The sequence below is a fragment of the Ranitomeya variabilis genome, chromosome 4, assembly GCF_051348905.1.
Source record: "Ranitomeya variabilis isolate aRanVar5 chromosome 4, aRanVar5.hap1, whole genome shotgun sequence".
In the NCBI taxonomy this organism is placed as follows: domain Eukaryota; kingdom Metazoa; phylum Chordata; class Amphibia; order Anura; family Dendrobatidae; genus Ranitomeya; species Ranitomeya variabilis.
In genome coordinates, this window is record NC_135235.1 from 384714604 (window position 1) to 384731062 (window position 16459).

Here is a 16459-nt window from a genome sequence, read left to right on the forward strand (position 1 = left end):
AACGGGGTCTCAGAGATAGAAACAATTTACAATTATCCTGAAATTCCTAAACTTAAATCGGTCTCCAGAAAACAGTTCAGGAATAGGTATTTTAGGTTCAGACATTGGACTACTGGTAACAAAATCTTGTATGCCCTGCACACGAGCAGCAAGCTGGTCTACACTTGTAATCAAGGTCTGGACATTCATGTCTGCAGCAAGCACAAGCCACTCAGAGGTAAAGGGGAGGAAGAGAGGAAAAAAAAAAAACAACTCAGAATTTCCTTTCTTATTATCCCACTTCTGCAATGCATTAAACATTCAATGTTGGCCTGGCATACTGTTATGACCCCAATGGCAGAGGGTCTCAGAAATAATTACTAAGTCTGCAAACACAAAAAACCAGCTCATAGGGCAGTGGTAACTGAGCTGACCATATATCTAATCCTAGCACCACAAATAGCAGCAGCCGGGGAACGTGCCTACGTTGGTTCTAGACGTCTCGCGCCAGCCGGAGAACTAACTAACCCTAGAAGGGAAAATAAAGACCTTTCTTGCCTCCAGAGAAAAGACCCCAAAAGTTGGATACAAGCCCCCAACAAATAATAACGGTGAGGTAAGAGGAAAAGACAAACGTAAGAATGAGCTAGGTATTTAGCAAAGAGAGGCCTACTAGCTAATAGCAGAATATAGTAAGATGACTTATATGGTCAGCAAAAACCCTATCAAAATATCCACGCTGGATATTCAAGAACCCCCGAACCGTCTAACGGCCCGGGGGGAGACCACCAGCCCCCTAGAGCTTCCAGCAAAGTCAGGAATCACATTTAGTACAAGCTGGACAAAAATAAGAGCAAAGCAAATAACCAAAAAACAAAGAAGCAGGACTTAGCTTAATTTGCACAAACCAGGACCAGCAGACAGGAGCAAACAGAAAGGATCTGATTACAACGATGCCAGGCACTGGACTAAGGATCCAGGAAGTTTATATAGCAACACCCCTGGACTAACGACCCAGGTGGGTGCCAAACTGAGGAAAGACAATCCCAGAGTCATATCACTAGTAACCACAAGAGGGAGCCAAAAAGTCTAATTCACAACAGGGTGCATCCACTTTTGCGGCAACGCCTCACTAAAGGCCATTCATCTCTGTGGACACATCCGGAAAAATTCTTCCAGTACTGTCGCATGACAATACCCACATTTGATATCTTGGTGGAGACAGTACATCCTGGAATCATATATCAGGATACAAGGATGCGGAAATGCATATCTGCAGAGGAGCATCTTCTACTTACATTACGGTATGTATTCACCATACTCACACACTGTATGTAGATGATGTTTTAGTTACTATTTTTCTTTTCATACCATCTGATTTAAATTATAGCATTACATTTTTAAGAAAGCATATCTAAATATGTAGTAAATGTTAAATGTTAGTATCCATTGTAAATTTATGAAGGTACACTCGTCTCATGCCTTTTGCTTTCCTCATAATACTTTTGTCTACTAGGGTTTTAGAAATGCATTGTTACTTAGCTAATTTTTGTTTTTTGTGTGCTTTCAGATTCCTGTCAACTGGATTATCTTATGCGGGACTACATCTTGAATTTCTCATAGGACGTTCCACTATTTCAGGCATAGTGCGGAATACATGTGTGCAAATATGGGACAAACTACATGAACTTGTGATGCCTGATCCCAAAATAGAGGATTGGCTGAAAATAGCCCGTGGTTTTTCTGATGGTTGTCAATTTCCGCACTGTATTGGAGCCCTGGATGGGAAACATATCAGGGTGCGTAAGCCGCCGAACTCAGGCACCCAATTCTATAATTATAAGCAGTTTTTCTCTGTAGTTCTGTTAGCTGTAGTTGACAGTAACTACAGGTTTATAATTGTATATATTGGGGCCTATGAGCAAACTGGAGACTCTAGAGTCTTCAATGCATCCATTATGGGTCGGCGGCTACGTGAAAACCTGTTGGACCTCCCACCACCACGACAACTCCCAGGCTCCAATGCTGAAGCAATCCCATATGTTCTTGTGGCAGATGAGGCCTTCCAGTTGAGCAGGAATGTCGTGAGGCCTTATCCCCGGCGCAACCTGGACCACCGGCGGCGTGTATTTAATGTCAGACTTTCCCGGGCACGGCAACTGGTGGAGTGCACCTTTGGCATTCTGGCATCCAAATGGCGTGTTCTCCAGTCTGCCATTCAGCTGAGTGAGCAAAATGTAAATGAAGCAATTAAAGCTGGTGTTGTTCTGCACAGCTTCACAAGAATTCATGAGTGTTCCTCAGCTGACTGTGTTGAAGGCATTTTGGATAATATGGGTAGGCCTACATCACAAGTCCTTCCTCCGCGGCGTCCCCTTTCTGGCTTAAAAGTTAGGGATCTTTGAACAAATTATTTTGTTTCTCCTCATGGAGCTACTCCCTGGCAAGATAATGCTGTTTCTTTGTTGTAATTTATATATATATATATATATATATATATATATATATATATATATATATATACACTCACCGGCCACTTTATTAGGTACACCTGTCCAACTTCTTGTTAACACTTAATTTCTAATCAGCCAATCACATGGCGGCAACTCAGTGCATTTAGGCATGTAGACATGGTCAAGACAATCTCCTGCAGTTCAAACCGAGCATCAGTATGGGGAAGAAAGGTGATTTGAGTGCCTTTGAACGTGGCATGGTTGTTGGTGCCAGAAGGGCTGGTCTGAGTATTTCAGAAACTGCTGATCTACTGGGATTTTCACGCACAACCATCTCTAGTGTTTACAGAGAATGGTCCGAAAAAGAAAAAAAATCCAGTGAGTGGCAGTTCTGTGGGCGGAAATGTCTTGTTGATGCCAGAGGTCAGAGGAGAATGGGCAGACTGGTTCGAGCTGATAGAAAGGCAACAGTGACTCAAATCGCCACCCGTTACAACCAAGGTAGGCCTAAGAGCATCTCTGAACGCACAGTGCGTCGAACTTTGAGGCAGATGGGCTACAGCAGCAGAAGACCACACCGGGTACCACTCCTTTCAGCTAAGAACAGGAAACTGAGGCTACAATTTGTACAAGCTCATCGAAATTGGACAGTAGAAGATTGGAAAAACGTTGCTTGGTCTGATGAGTCTCGATTTCTTCTTGCGACATTCGGATGGTAGGGTCAGAATTTGGCGTAAACAACATGAAAGCATGGATCCATCCTGCCTTGTATGGAGCATCTTTGGGATGTGCAGCCGACAAATCTGCGGCAACTGTGTGATGCCATCATGTCAATATGGACCAAAATCTCTGAGGAATGCTTCCAGCACCTTGTTGAATCTATGCCACGAAGAATTGAGGCAGTTCTGAAGGCAAAAGGGGGTCGTCCAACCCGTTACTAGCATGGTGTACCTAATAAAGTGGCCGGTGAGTGTATATATATATATATATATATATATATATATATATATATATATATATATAAAGATGTATCGTCTTATTTTTTTCTCATAATGCATAAATTACTTAAATTAGTTAACTATGTGTGTTTCTGTGATTTATTTGCTTGATTGTTATCAACCGAGTAATTGAGTATGATATTGTAATGTCCAACAACATAAAATTGACTTTTGAATATATATTTTTACTTATATCAAAAGCCTTTTTTTTTTTTTTAGCAAACACTATATTGATATCATATGGTTTTATATCTAAATGTAAGCATCAAAAAACCATTTTTAAACAAAACATACCAAAGTGCTATCACAGCAGAATAAAATAAAAAAATTTCTTACAGCAAAATATAAAACCAAGCCTCATAAACCAATATACATTACAGATTTCTGTAAGTTGGTGGAGGTGATGGCGGAAGCTCAGGGTCCTGGTCAGGTGGCCTTTGTTGGGCCATTTGTACATCATCCTGGGAGTATGATGTGTGACCCTGCTCTAAATGATGCCCTTGCTCATATTGGCCAGTTGTGTGTTGGCTCAAATAATAAGGGTTTTGACTATGGCCCTCATGATGTTGGAAATAAGGCCTTGCCTCATAACCCCCACCAATATGGCCATGTCGTCCAAACCCAGGTTGGGACCAGCCTCCAGCACTGGGTCTGGACAAGTGGCCATATTGGGAAGGTTGATGGTATGATGGCATATGGTAATGTGCTGGCCTTGGTGGGTTTTGGGTGGGAAGGGGTAGAGGTGTAGGCACACGTGGAGGGGGTGCTTCAAATACTTGTTGAGCATGCACCTGTTGAGATGATGGAAGGCGCAGGAGTCAGCTGCCATCTCTCAATGAACTCAAACAATTCATAAGGTTCATTTGATGTGGTACATGCATCAATAAGTATTTGAAAGCGCCCTCTCACACGTAGCCTCACCTCACGGGGTATGGTACGGAGGTACTGGGCCAGGCTCCTCGCATAGGCCTCCTCACCATCATCCTGTGCAGCCCATGCCAAATAATTGAGGACCCCATTGTCCACATTCTTGCGATAGTGTTGCAGCTCTCTCCTTCTGTGGCCACGGCAGGAAATGACAGCAGGCTGTGGGGATGCCTCCAGTGGAACAGTAGGGCTGCTACTGTTTCCAGGATCATCCTGGCTTACTAGAACTGGTGCTGCTGTGGGTGGTGGTGCAGCTTCTTGGCCAGTTGTTGCCGGATCTTGTGGTGCAAATGAAGAAGTTCCATGAGGGATGTCCCTGGGAGGATCCGAAGATGGGCCAGCCACCTCTTCTCCTTCCCCAACCAGAGCTATCAGGGCCTCCGAGTCTGAGCCGGTCTCCCTCTCAGTGAGGTGTTCTGTTTGTAAAGTTTATGAATATTTTTGTTAAATTTACAATTTTACCTTTATAAAAGATATGTGTTATGTTTTATGATGTTTTTACTTACGGTCTCAGATCCATACTGGGGTCCAAAAAGGAAAGTTGGTCATAATTAGTGTTGAGCGATACCGTCCGATACTTGAAAGTATCGGTATCGGAAAGTATCGGCCGATACCGGCAAAGTATCGGATCTAATCCGATACCGATACCCGATACCAATACAAGTCAATGGGACACCAAGTATCGGACGGTATCCTGTATGGTTCCCAGGGTCTGAAGGAGAGGAAACTCTCCTTCAGGCCCTGGGATCCATATCAATGTGTAAAAGAAAGAATTAAAATAAAAAATAGGGATATACTCACCCTCCGACGCAGCCTGGCCTTTACCGCCGTAACCGGGAGCCGTTGTACCTAAGAATGCGCGCTTGAAGGGCCTTAGATGAGGTCACTGCACTCTGATTGGTCCGTAGCGGTCGCGTGACCGCTACGCGACCAATCACAAAGCAGTGACGTCACCTAAGGTCTTTCAAGCGCTTGAAATACCTTAGAAGACGTCCGCAGCTTCTGATTGGTCGCGTAGCGGTCGCGTGACCGCTACGCGACCAATCACAAAGCAGTGACGTCTTCTAAGGTATTTCAAGCGCTCGAAAGACCTTAGGTGACGTCACTGCTTTGTGATTGGTCGCGTAGCGGTCACGCGACCGCTACGGACCAATCAGAGTGCAGTGACCTCATCTAAGGCCCTTCAAGCGCGCATTCTTAGGTACAACGGCTCCCGGTTACGGCGGTAAAGTCCAGGAGCCGCCGGAGAGGTGAGTATATCCCTATTTTTAATTTTAATTCTTTATTTTACACATTGATATTAATCCCGATACCGATTCCCGATACCACAAAAGTATCGGATCTCGGTATCGGAATTCCAATACCCGCAAGTATCGGCCGATACCCGATACTTGCGGTATCGGAATGCTCAACACTAGTCATAATATATATATTTTCTCTTTTTGGAAGGCGCTGCTGACCCACTCCTGGCCCTCTGCTGTCTTTCGCGCCTATATTGGTCGCGCATGCTGCGCCATCATCTCATAACATCTTCCACTGCAATGAAAGGTAAAAAAAAATGTATAAGGCCATTGTGCACAGTGGTACCACAATGTGTCATTGATATTACAGATTTTAACCCCTTCATGACCCAGCCTATTTTGGCCTTAATGACCTTGCCGTTTTTTGCAATTCTGACCAGTGTCCCTTTATGAGGTAATAACTCAGGAACGCTTCAACGGATCCTAGCGATTCTGAGATTGTTTTTTCGTGACATATTGGGCTTCATGTTAGTGGTAAATTTAGGTTGATAATTTCTGAGTTTATTTGTGAAAAAAACGGAAATTTGGCAAAAATTTTGAATATTTCGCAATTTTCACATTTTGAATTTTTATTCTGTTAAACCAGAGAGTTATGTGACACAAAATAGTTAATAAATAACATTTCCCACATGTCTACTTTACATCAGCACAATTTTGGAAACAAATTTTTTTTTTGCTAGGAAGTTATAAGGGTTAAAATTTGACCAGTGATTTCTCATTTTTACATCAAAATTTACAAAACCATTTTTTTTAGGGACCACCTCACATTTGAAGTCAGTATGAGGGTTCTATATGGCTGAAAATACCCAAAAGTGACACCATTCTAAAAACTGCACCCCTCAAGGTGCTCAAAACCACATTCAAGAAGTTTATTAACCCTTCAGGTGTTTCACAGCAGCAGAAGCAACATGGAAGTAAAAAAATGAACATTTAACTTTTTAGTCACAAAAATGATCTTTTAGCAACAATTTTTTATTTTCCCAAGGGTAAAAGGAGAAACTGGACCACGGACGGTGTTGTCCAATTTGTCCTGAGTATGCTGATACCTCATATGTGGGGGTAAACCACTTTTTGGGCGCACGGCAGGGCTCGGAAGGGAAGGAGCGCCATTTGACTTTTTCAATGAAAAATTGGCTCCACTCTTTAGCGGACACCATGTCGCGTTTGGAGAGCCCCCGTGTGCCTAAACATTGGAGCTCCCCGACAAGTGACCCCATTTTGGAAACTAGACCCCCCAAGGAACTTATCTAGAAGCATAGTGAGCACTTTAAACCCCCAGGTGCTTCACAAATTGATCCGTAAAAATGAAAAAGTACTTTTTTTTTCACAAAAAAATTATTTTAGCCTCAATTCTTTCATTTTCACATGGGCAACAGGATAAAATGGATCCTAAAATTTGTTGGGCAATTTCTCCTGAGTACGCCGATACCTCATATGTGGGGGTAAACCACTGTTTGGGTGCACGGCAAGGCTCGGAAGGGGAGGCGTGCCATTTGACTTTTTGAATGGAAAATTAGCTCCAATCGTTAGCGGACACCATGTCGCGTTTGGAGAGCTCCTGTGTGCCTAAACATTGGAGCTCCCCTACAAGTGACCCCATTTTGGAAACTAGACCCCCCAAGGAACTTATCTAGATGCATAGTGAGCACTTATAACCCCCAGGTGCTTCACAGAAGTTTATAACGCAGAGCCGTCAAAATAAAAAATAATTTTTCTTTCCTCAAAAATGATTTTTAGCCCAGAATTTTTTATTTTCCCAAGGGTAATAGGAGAAATTGGACCCCAAATGTTGTTGTCCAGTTTGTCCTGAGTACGATGATACCCCATATGTGGGGGTAAACCACTGTTTGGGCGCACCGCAGGGCTCGGAAGGGAAGGCACGCCATTTGGCTTTTTGAATGGAAAATTAGCTCCAATCATTAGCGGACACCATGTCGCGTTTGGAGAGCCCCTGTGTGCCTAAACATTGGAGCTCCCGCACAAGTGACCCCATTTTGGAAACTAGACCTCCCAAGGAACTAATCTAGATGTGTGGTGAGCACTTTGAACCCCCAAGTGCTTCACAGAAGTTTATAACGCAGAGCCATGAAAATAAAAAATAATTTTTCTTTTCTCAAAAATGATTTTTTAGCCCACAATTTTTTATTTTCCCAAGGGTAACAGGAGAAATTGGACCCCAAAAGTTGTTGTCCAGTTTCTCCTGAGTACGCTGATACCCCATATGTGGGGGTAAACCACTGTTTTGGCACACGTCGGGGTTTGGAAGGGAAGTAGTGACGTTTTGAAATGCAGACTTTGATGGAATGCTCTGCGGGCGTCAGGTTGCGTTTGCAGAGCCCCTGATGTGCCTAAACAGTAGGAACTCCCCACAAGTGACTCCATTTTGGAAACTAGACCCCCAAGGGAACTTATCTAGATGTGTGGTGAGCACTTTGAACCCCCAACTGCTTCACAGAAGTTTATAACGCAGAGCCGTGAAAATAATAAATGTGTTTCCTTTCCTCAAAAATATTTTTTTAGCCCAGAATTTTTTATTTTTGCAAGGGTAACAGGAGAAATTTGACCCCAAAAGTTGTTGTCCAGTTTCTCCTGAGTACGCTGATACCCCATATGTGGGGGTAAACCACTGTTTGGGCACATGCCGGGGCTCGGAAGGGAAGTAGTGACGTTTTGGAATGCAGACTTTGATGGAATGGTCTGCGGGCATCATGCTACGTTTGCAGAGCCCCTGATATGCCTAAACAGTAGAAACCCCCCAAAAGTGACCCCATTTTGGAAACTAGACCCCCCAAGGAACTTATCTAGATGTGTGGTGAGCACGTTCAACCCCCAAGAGCTTCACAGAAGTTTACAACGCAGAGCCGTGAAAATAAAAAATCATTTTTCTTTCCTCAAAAAAGATGTTTTAGCAAGCAATTTTTTATTTTCACAAGGGTAACAGGAGAAATTGGACCACAATATTTGTTGCCCAGTTTGTTGTGAGTACGCTGATACCCCATATGTGGGGGTAAACCACTGTTTGGGCACACGTCAGGGCTCGGAAGGGAAGTAGTGACATTTGAAATGCAGACTTTGATGGAATGGTCTGCGGGCGTCACATTGCATTTGCAGAGCCCCTGATGTGCCTAAACAGTAGAAACACCCCACAAGTGACCCCATTTTGGAAACTAGACCCCCCAAGGAACTTATCTAGATGTGTGATGAGCACGTTCAACCCCCAAGTGCTTCACAGAAGTTTACAACGCAGAGCCGTGAAAATAAAAAATCATTTTTCTTTCCTCAAAAAAGATGTTTTAGCAAGCAATTTTTTATTTTCACAAGGGTAACAGGAGAAATTGGGCCCCAATATTTGTTGCCCAGTTTGTTGTGAGTACGCTGATACCCCATATGTGGGGGTAAACCACTGTTTGGGCGCACGTCAGGGCTCGGAAGGGAAGTAGTGACATTTGAAATGCAGACTTTGATGGAATCATCTGCGGGCATCACGTTGCATTTGCAGAGCCCCTGATGTGCCTAAATAGTAGAAACACCCCACAAGTGACCCCATTTTGGAAACTAGACCCCCGAAGGAACTTATCTAGATGTGTGGTGAGCACTTTCAACCCCCAAGTGCTTCACAGAAGTTAATAACGCAGAGCCGTGAAAATAAAAAATAATTGTTCTTTCCTCAAAAATTATGTTTTAGCAAGTAATTTTTTATTTTTGCAAGGGTAACAGGAGAAATTGGACCCCAACAGTTGTTGCCCAGTTTGTCCTGAGTACGCTGGTACCTCAAATGTGGGGGTACACCATTGTTTGGGCGCACGTCGGGGCTTAGAAGGGAGGGAGCACCATTTGACTTTTTGAACGCAAGATTGGCTGGAATCAATGGTGGCACCATGTTGCGTTTGGAGACCCCTGATGTGCCTAAACAGTGGAAACCCCTCAATTCTAACTTCAACACTAACCCCAACACACCCCTAATCCTAATCCCAACTGTAGCCATAACCCTAATCACAACCCTAACCCCAACACACCCCTAACCACAACCCTAACCGCAACACACCCGTAACCTTAATTCCAACCCTAACCCTAATCCTAACCCTAATCCCAACCCTAACCACAACTGTAACCCCAACACACCCCTAACCCTATCCGTAACCCTAACCACAAGCCTAATCTTAACCCTATTTCCAACCCTAGCCCTAATTCCAACCCTAACTCTAATTCCAACCCTAACCCTAAGGCTATGTGCCCACGTTGCGGATTCGTGTGAGATTTTTCCGCACGATTTTTGAAAAATCTGCAGGTAAAAGGCACTGCGTTTTACCTGCGGATTTACAGCGGATTTCCAGTGTTTTTTTGTGCGGATTTCACCTGCGGATACCTATTGAGGAACAGGTGTAAAACGCTGCGGAATCCGCACAAAGAATTGACATGCTGCGGAAAATACAATGCAGCGTTTCTGCACGGAATTTTCCGCACCATGGGCACAGCGGATTTGGTTTTCCATAGGTGTACATGGTACTGTAAACCTGATGGAAAACTGCTACGAATTCGCAGCGGCCAATCCGCTGCGGATCCGCTGCGGATCCGCGGCCGATCCGCTGCGGATCCGCGGCCAATCCGCTGCGGATCCGCGGCCAATCCGCTGCGGATCCGTGGCCAAATCCGCACTGTGTGCACATGCCATAACCCTAACCCTACCCCTAACCCTAACCCTACCCCTAGTTCTAGTTCTAACCCTAGTTCTAACCCTAACCCTAGTGGAAAAAAAATATATATATATTTTCTTTATTTTATTATTGTCCCTACCTATGGGGGTGATAAAGGGGGGGGTTTATTTATTATTTTTTTATTTTGATCGCTGTGATAGAACCTACCACAGCGATCAAAATGTACTTTGCCGGCCGGCAGATTCGGCATTTTGGAAGATGGCGGCGCCCAGGGAGAAGACGGACCGACTTCGGGAGGCTCGGTAAGTATGAGGGGGTGGTGGGGGGGTGGATCGGAGCACAGGGGGGGGATCGGAGGACCGGGGGAGCGGACAGGAGCACGGGGGAGCGGACAGGGGGACGGAGGGGGGTACCGGACAGAACGGAGCACTGGGGAGGAGATCGGGGGCGGTGGGGGGGGGCAGAACATGATTTCCAGCCATGGCAGATGCTATTGCAGCATCGGCCATGGCTGGATTGCAATATTTCACCATTTACATAGGTGAAATATTGCAAATTGCTCTGATTGGCTGTTGCACTTTCAACAGCCAATCAGAGCGATCGTAGCCACGTGGGGGCAAAGCCACCCCCCCTGGGCTGAAGTACAACTCCCCCTCTCCCTGCAGATCGGGTAAAATAGGAGTTAACCCTTTCACCCGATCTGCAGGGATGCGATCTTTCCATGACGCCACATAGGCGTCATGGGTCGGATTGGCACCGTCTTTCATGATGCCTACGTGGCGTCAAAGGTCGGGAAGGGGTTAATGTGGCCTAGTAACCTGCATTTTTCAAAAAAGATCATCAACATAAATATTGTAACCTCCAACAGCACAATATGATATAATGTAAAATACATAGATTTTCCTGCCATAAGGACAGGGTCCTCTCCCCTCTGTAGCAGTATGTGATTGTAAATTTGGAAAATGTAAACGACATGTAAACAAATAAGAACGGAACCCCTTTCTCGTGTCCAGAACCATGGAAATAATGGTGCTATATAAATAAATTAGATTAAGCTTAATTTAAAGAACATTATGACCACATTCCTGTTGGTAATGCAGTTTGCAATATTTTTCAGAGTGTGAGAAACATGAGTGTACTTACTTATCTGCCTCTGGACCTCATGTGGCCGCTGCTCATATTCTGGGAAAAGGATCCCACATATGCTCCTCCATGCAGCCTCTTTTCTGGCCCGGTTGGAGTAATGGGCATCTCTCTGATCCCAAATTTCGGGCCTCTCTTGCACCAGGACCAGCAGCATTTCCACATTTATAATATTGGCCATGATTAGGGTTGAGCGACTTTCATTTTTTTAAGATCGAGTCGGGTTTTGCGAAACCCGACTTTGTCCAGAGTCGAGTCGAGTGCAGTCGGCCGATTATCGCTAAAAGTCGGGGATCGACCGAAACACGAAACCCAATGCAAGTCAATGGGGAAGCATAGTCGACAGTGAGTGGAGGCCAGGAAAACACCTACAGTGCCCATTTTAATGCCAAAAACATCCATTCTTGTTTCTGAAGCTTGTCAATCTTAATTAACTTTATAATAATAGTTGGGCATTGGAAATCGGGGGTCATTTGGCAAAAGTTGTGGGGGGTAGGGCTGATTCAAGGTTTTAGTGGGCGCAGGAAACGTGGACTACGTCACGGCGGTGGAGCAGTGAGAGGTAAGTATGTCAAGTTTGCAAGTGCTGTGATCCTAAGCAAGCAGGGGGGGCCCACTCATTGGCATTGGCACTGGCACAGGGCCCCTCAAAGTACAGCGGTGTGTTTGCACGGCGGGGGCGCCTCCCACCAGCAGCGACACTTTTGCTTACTCTGAGGGGCCCTGTGCCAGTGACGTCGCCAACGAGTATGCCCCCCCCCACCTGATGAAGGAACCTGCACTTTCATCTGCACCTTCCTCTTTGTCCCTGTGTAAGGTGGTATAACATGCGGGAAGGGGAACCTTACTTTCAGCAGGGTCAGATTCTGGCTGTGTAGAGTGCAAGGGGAATGTAGTGGTCTAGGTCAATGTACCAGCAGACTCATCTAGCAGTGGCTGGGCAATGGGCAGGATGAGGAGGAAACACAGATATAGGGCCAAAGAATAAAGTAGGCTAAATGCAGTTCAAAATTGGTAACAGGACTAAACAGGCGGCATTGCTTTGTTCAGTGGAGTAGCAAACCCAGGAGCAGCAGACACTGTTTTAAGGGCCCAACCACACTAGTAGGCCAAATGCAGTTTAATATCTGCTACTATAGGCCAAAAGCCTAAAGACTGAAGCTCAGCTTTATACAGTGGAGGACAACACCATGGAGCGGCAGACGCCGTTAGTAGGCCCTAACCCCCAATTTTTTGTTAAAAAAGCACTTAATGAGAGCCAGAAGGTTGAAGCTCAAACAAGGCAACCTGGAGGAGAACACCAAGGAGGAGGAGAACACTCAGGAGGAGGACAACACCAGGGAGCGGCATACACCGTTAGTAGGCCCTAACCACCAATTTTTTAAAAAACAGCACTTAATGAGAGCCAGAAGGTTGAAGCTCAGCTTTATACAGTTGAGGACAAACACCAGGGAGCGGCAGACACTGTTAGTAGGCCCTAACCACCAATTTTTTTAAAAACAGCACTTAATGAGAGCCAGAAGGTTGAAGCTCAGCTTTATACAGTTGAGGACAAACACCAGGGAGCGGCAGACACCGTTAGTAGGCCGTAACCAAAGTTGAAGGCCAAATGCAGTTTAATATCTGATACTATAGGCCGAAAGCCAGAAGGTTGAAGCTCAGCTTTATACAGTTGAGGACAAACACCAGGGAGCGGCAGACAGAGTTATTAGGCCCCAACCACCAATTTTTTTTAAAAAAGCACTTAAGGAGAGCCAGAAAGTTGAAGCTCAGCTTTATACAGTTGAGGACAAACACCAGGGAGCGGCAGACACCGTTAGTAGGCCGTAACCAAAGTTGAAGGCCAAATGCTGTTTAATATCTGATACTATAGGCCGAAAGCCAGAAGGTTGAAGCTCAGCTTTATACAGTTGAGGACAAACAACAGGGAGCGGCAAACAGAGGTATTAGGCCCCAAACACCAATTTTTAAAGCAAAAAAAAAAAAATGAGAGGCAGAAGGTTGAAGCTCAGATTTATTCAGTTGAGGAGAACACCAGTGAGCGGCAAACAGAGGTATTAGGCCCCAAACACCAATTTTTTTTTTAACCCCTTCCCGACCTATGACGCCACGTAGGCGTAATGAAAACCCGTGCCAATCCGACCCATGACGCCTATGTGGCGTCATGGAATGATCGCGTCCCTGCAGATCGGGTGAAGGGGTTAACTCCTATTTTACCCGATCTGCAGGGAGAGGGGGAGTGGTACTTCAGCCCAGGGGGGGTGGCTTCACCCCCCCGTGGCTACGATCGCTCTGATTGGCTGTTGAAAGTGAAACTGCCAATCAGAGCGATTTGTAATATTTCACCTAAAAAACTGGTGAAATATTACAATCCAGCCATGGCCGATGCTGCAATATCATCGGCCATGGCTGGAAATACTGAAGTGCCCCCCCCCACGCCCACCGATCGCCCACCCCGTCCTCCGTTATGGGGTCCGGTCCCCTCCGTCCGCCTGCCGGCTCCCCCGTCCTCCTGTCCGCTCCCTCCTTGCTCAGACCCACCCCCCCTGTGCTCCGTTCCCCCCCCCGTGCTCCGATCCACCCCCCCACCACCCCTTCATACTTACCGATCCTCCCGGTGTCCGGCCGTCTCCTCGCTGGGCGCCGCCATCTTGGAAAATGGCGGGCGCATGCTCAGTGCGCCCGCCGAATCTGCCAGTCGGCAGATTCCTTACAGGTACATTTTGATCGCTGTGGTAGGTTCTATCACAGCGATCAAAATAAAAAAATAAATAAATAACCCCCCCCCCTTTATCACCCCCATAGGGACAATAATAAAATAAAGAATTTTTTTTTTTTTTTTTTTTCCACTAGGGTTAGGGTTAGAATTAGGGTTAGAACTAGGGGTAGGGTTAGGGGTAGGGTTAGGGTTACGGGTAGGGTTAGGGGTAGGGTTATGGCATGTGCACACAGAGCGGATCGGCCGCGGATCCGCCGCGGATCGGCAGCGGATCGGCCGCGGATCCGCAGTGGATCGGCCGCGGATCGGCAGCGGATCGGCCGCGGATCCGCAGCGGATCGGCCGCGGATCCGCAGCGGATCGGCCGCGGATCGGCAGCGGATCGGCAGCGGATCCGCAGCGGATCGGCAGCGGATCGGCAGCGGATCCGCAGCGGATCGGCAGCGGATCCGCAGCGGATCCGCAGCGGATCGGCCGCGGATCGGCAGCGGATCCGCAGCGGATCCGCAGCGGATTGGCAGCGGATCCGCAGCGGATGGGCCGCGGATCCGCAGCGGATCGACAGCGGATCGGCCGCGGATCCGCAGCGGATCGGCAGCGGATTGGCCGCGGATCCGCAGCGGATTGGCCGCGGATCCGCAGCGGATTGGCCGCGGATCCGCAGCGGATTGGCCGCGGATCCGCAGCGGATTGGCCGCTGCGAATTCGAAGCAGTTTTCCATCAGGTTTACAGTACCATGTACACCTAAGGAAAACCAAATCCGCTGTGCCCATGGTGCGGAAAATTCCGTGCAGAAACGCTGCGTTGTATTTTCCGCAGCATGTCAATTCTTTGTGCGGATTCCGCAGCGTTTTACACCTGTTCCTCAATAGGAATCCGCAGGTGAAATCCGCACAACAAAACACTGGAAATCTGCTGTAAATCCGCAGGTAAAACGCAGTGCCTTTTACCTGCAGATTTTTCAAAAATCGTGCGGAAAAATCTCACACGAATCCGCAACGTGGGCACATAGCCTTAGGGTTAGGGTTGGAATTAGAGTTAGGGTTGGAATTAGGGCTAGGGTTTGAAATAGGGTTAAGATTAGGCTTGTGGTTAGGGTTACGGATAGGGTTAGGGGTGTGTTGGGGTTACAGTTGTGGTTAGGGTTGGGATTAGGGCTACGGTTGGGATTAGGGTTAGGATTAGGGTTGGAATTAGGGTTACGGGTGTGTTGCGGTTAGGGTTGTGGTTAGGGGTGTGTTGTGGTTAGGGTTGTGATTAGGGTTATGGCTACAGTTGGGATTAGGATTAGGGGTGTGTTGGGGTTAGTGTTGAAGTTAGAATTGAGGGGTTTCCACTGTTTAGGCACATCAGGGGTCTCCAAACGCAACATGGCGCCACCATTGATTCCAGCCAATCTTGCATTCAAAAAGTGCGCCCAAACAGTAGTTTACCCCCACATTTGGGGTACCAGCGTACTCAGGACAAACTGGGCAACAACTGTTGGGGTCCAATTTCTCCTGTTACCCTTGCAAAAATAAAAAATTACTTGCTAAAACATAATTTTTGAGGAAAGAACAATTATTTTTTATTTTCACGGCTCTGCGTTATAAACTTCTGTGAAGCACTTGGGGGTTGAAAGTGCTCACCACACATCTAGATAAGTTCCTTCGGGGGTATAGTTTCCAAAATGGGGTCACTTGTGGGGTGTTTCTACTGTTTAGGCACATCAGGGGCTCTGCAAATGCAATGTGACGCCCGCAGACCATTCCATCAAAGTCTGCATTTCAAATGTCACTACTTCCCTTCCGAGCCCTGACGTGCGCCCAAACAGTGGTTTACCCCCACATATGGGGTATCAGCATACTCACAACAAACTGGGCAACAAATATTGGGGTCCAAATTCTCCTGTTACCCTTGTGAAAATAAAAAATTGCTTGCTAAAACATCTTTTTTGAGGAAAGAAAAATGATTTTTTATTTTCACGGCTCTGCGTTGTAAACTTCTGTGAAGCACTTGGGGGTTGAACGTGCTCACCACACATCTAGATAAGTTCCTTGGGGGGTCTAGTTTCCAAAATGGGGTCACTTGTGGGGGGTTTCTACTGTTTAGGCATATCAGGGGCTCTGCAAACGTAACATGATGCCCGCAGACCATTCCATCAAAGTCTGCATTCCAAAACGTCACTACTTCCCTTCCGAACCCCGACGTGTGCCAAAACAGTGGTTTACCCCCACATATGGGATATCAGCGTACTCAGCAGAAACTGGACAACAACTTTTGGGGTCCAATTTCTCCTGTTAC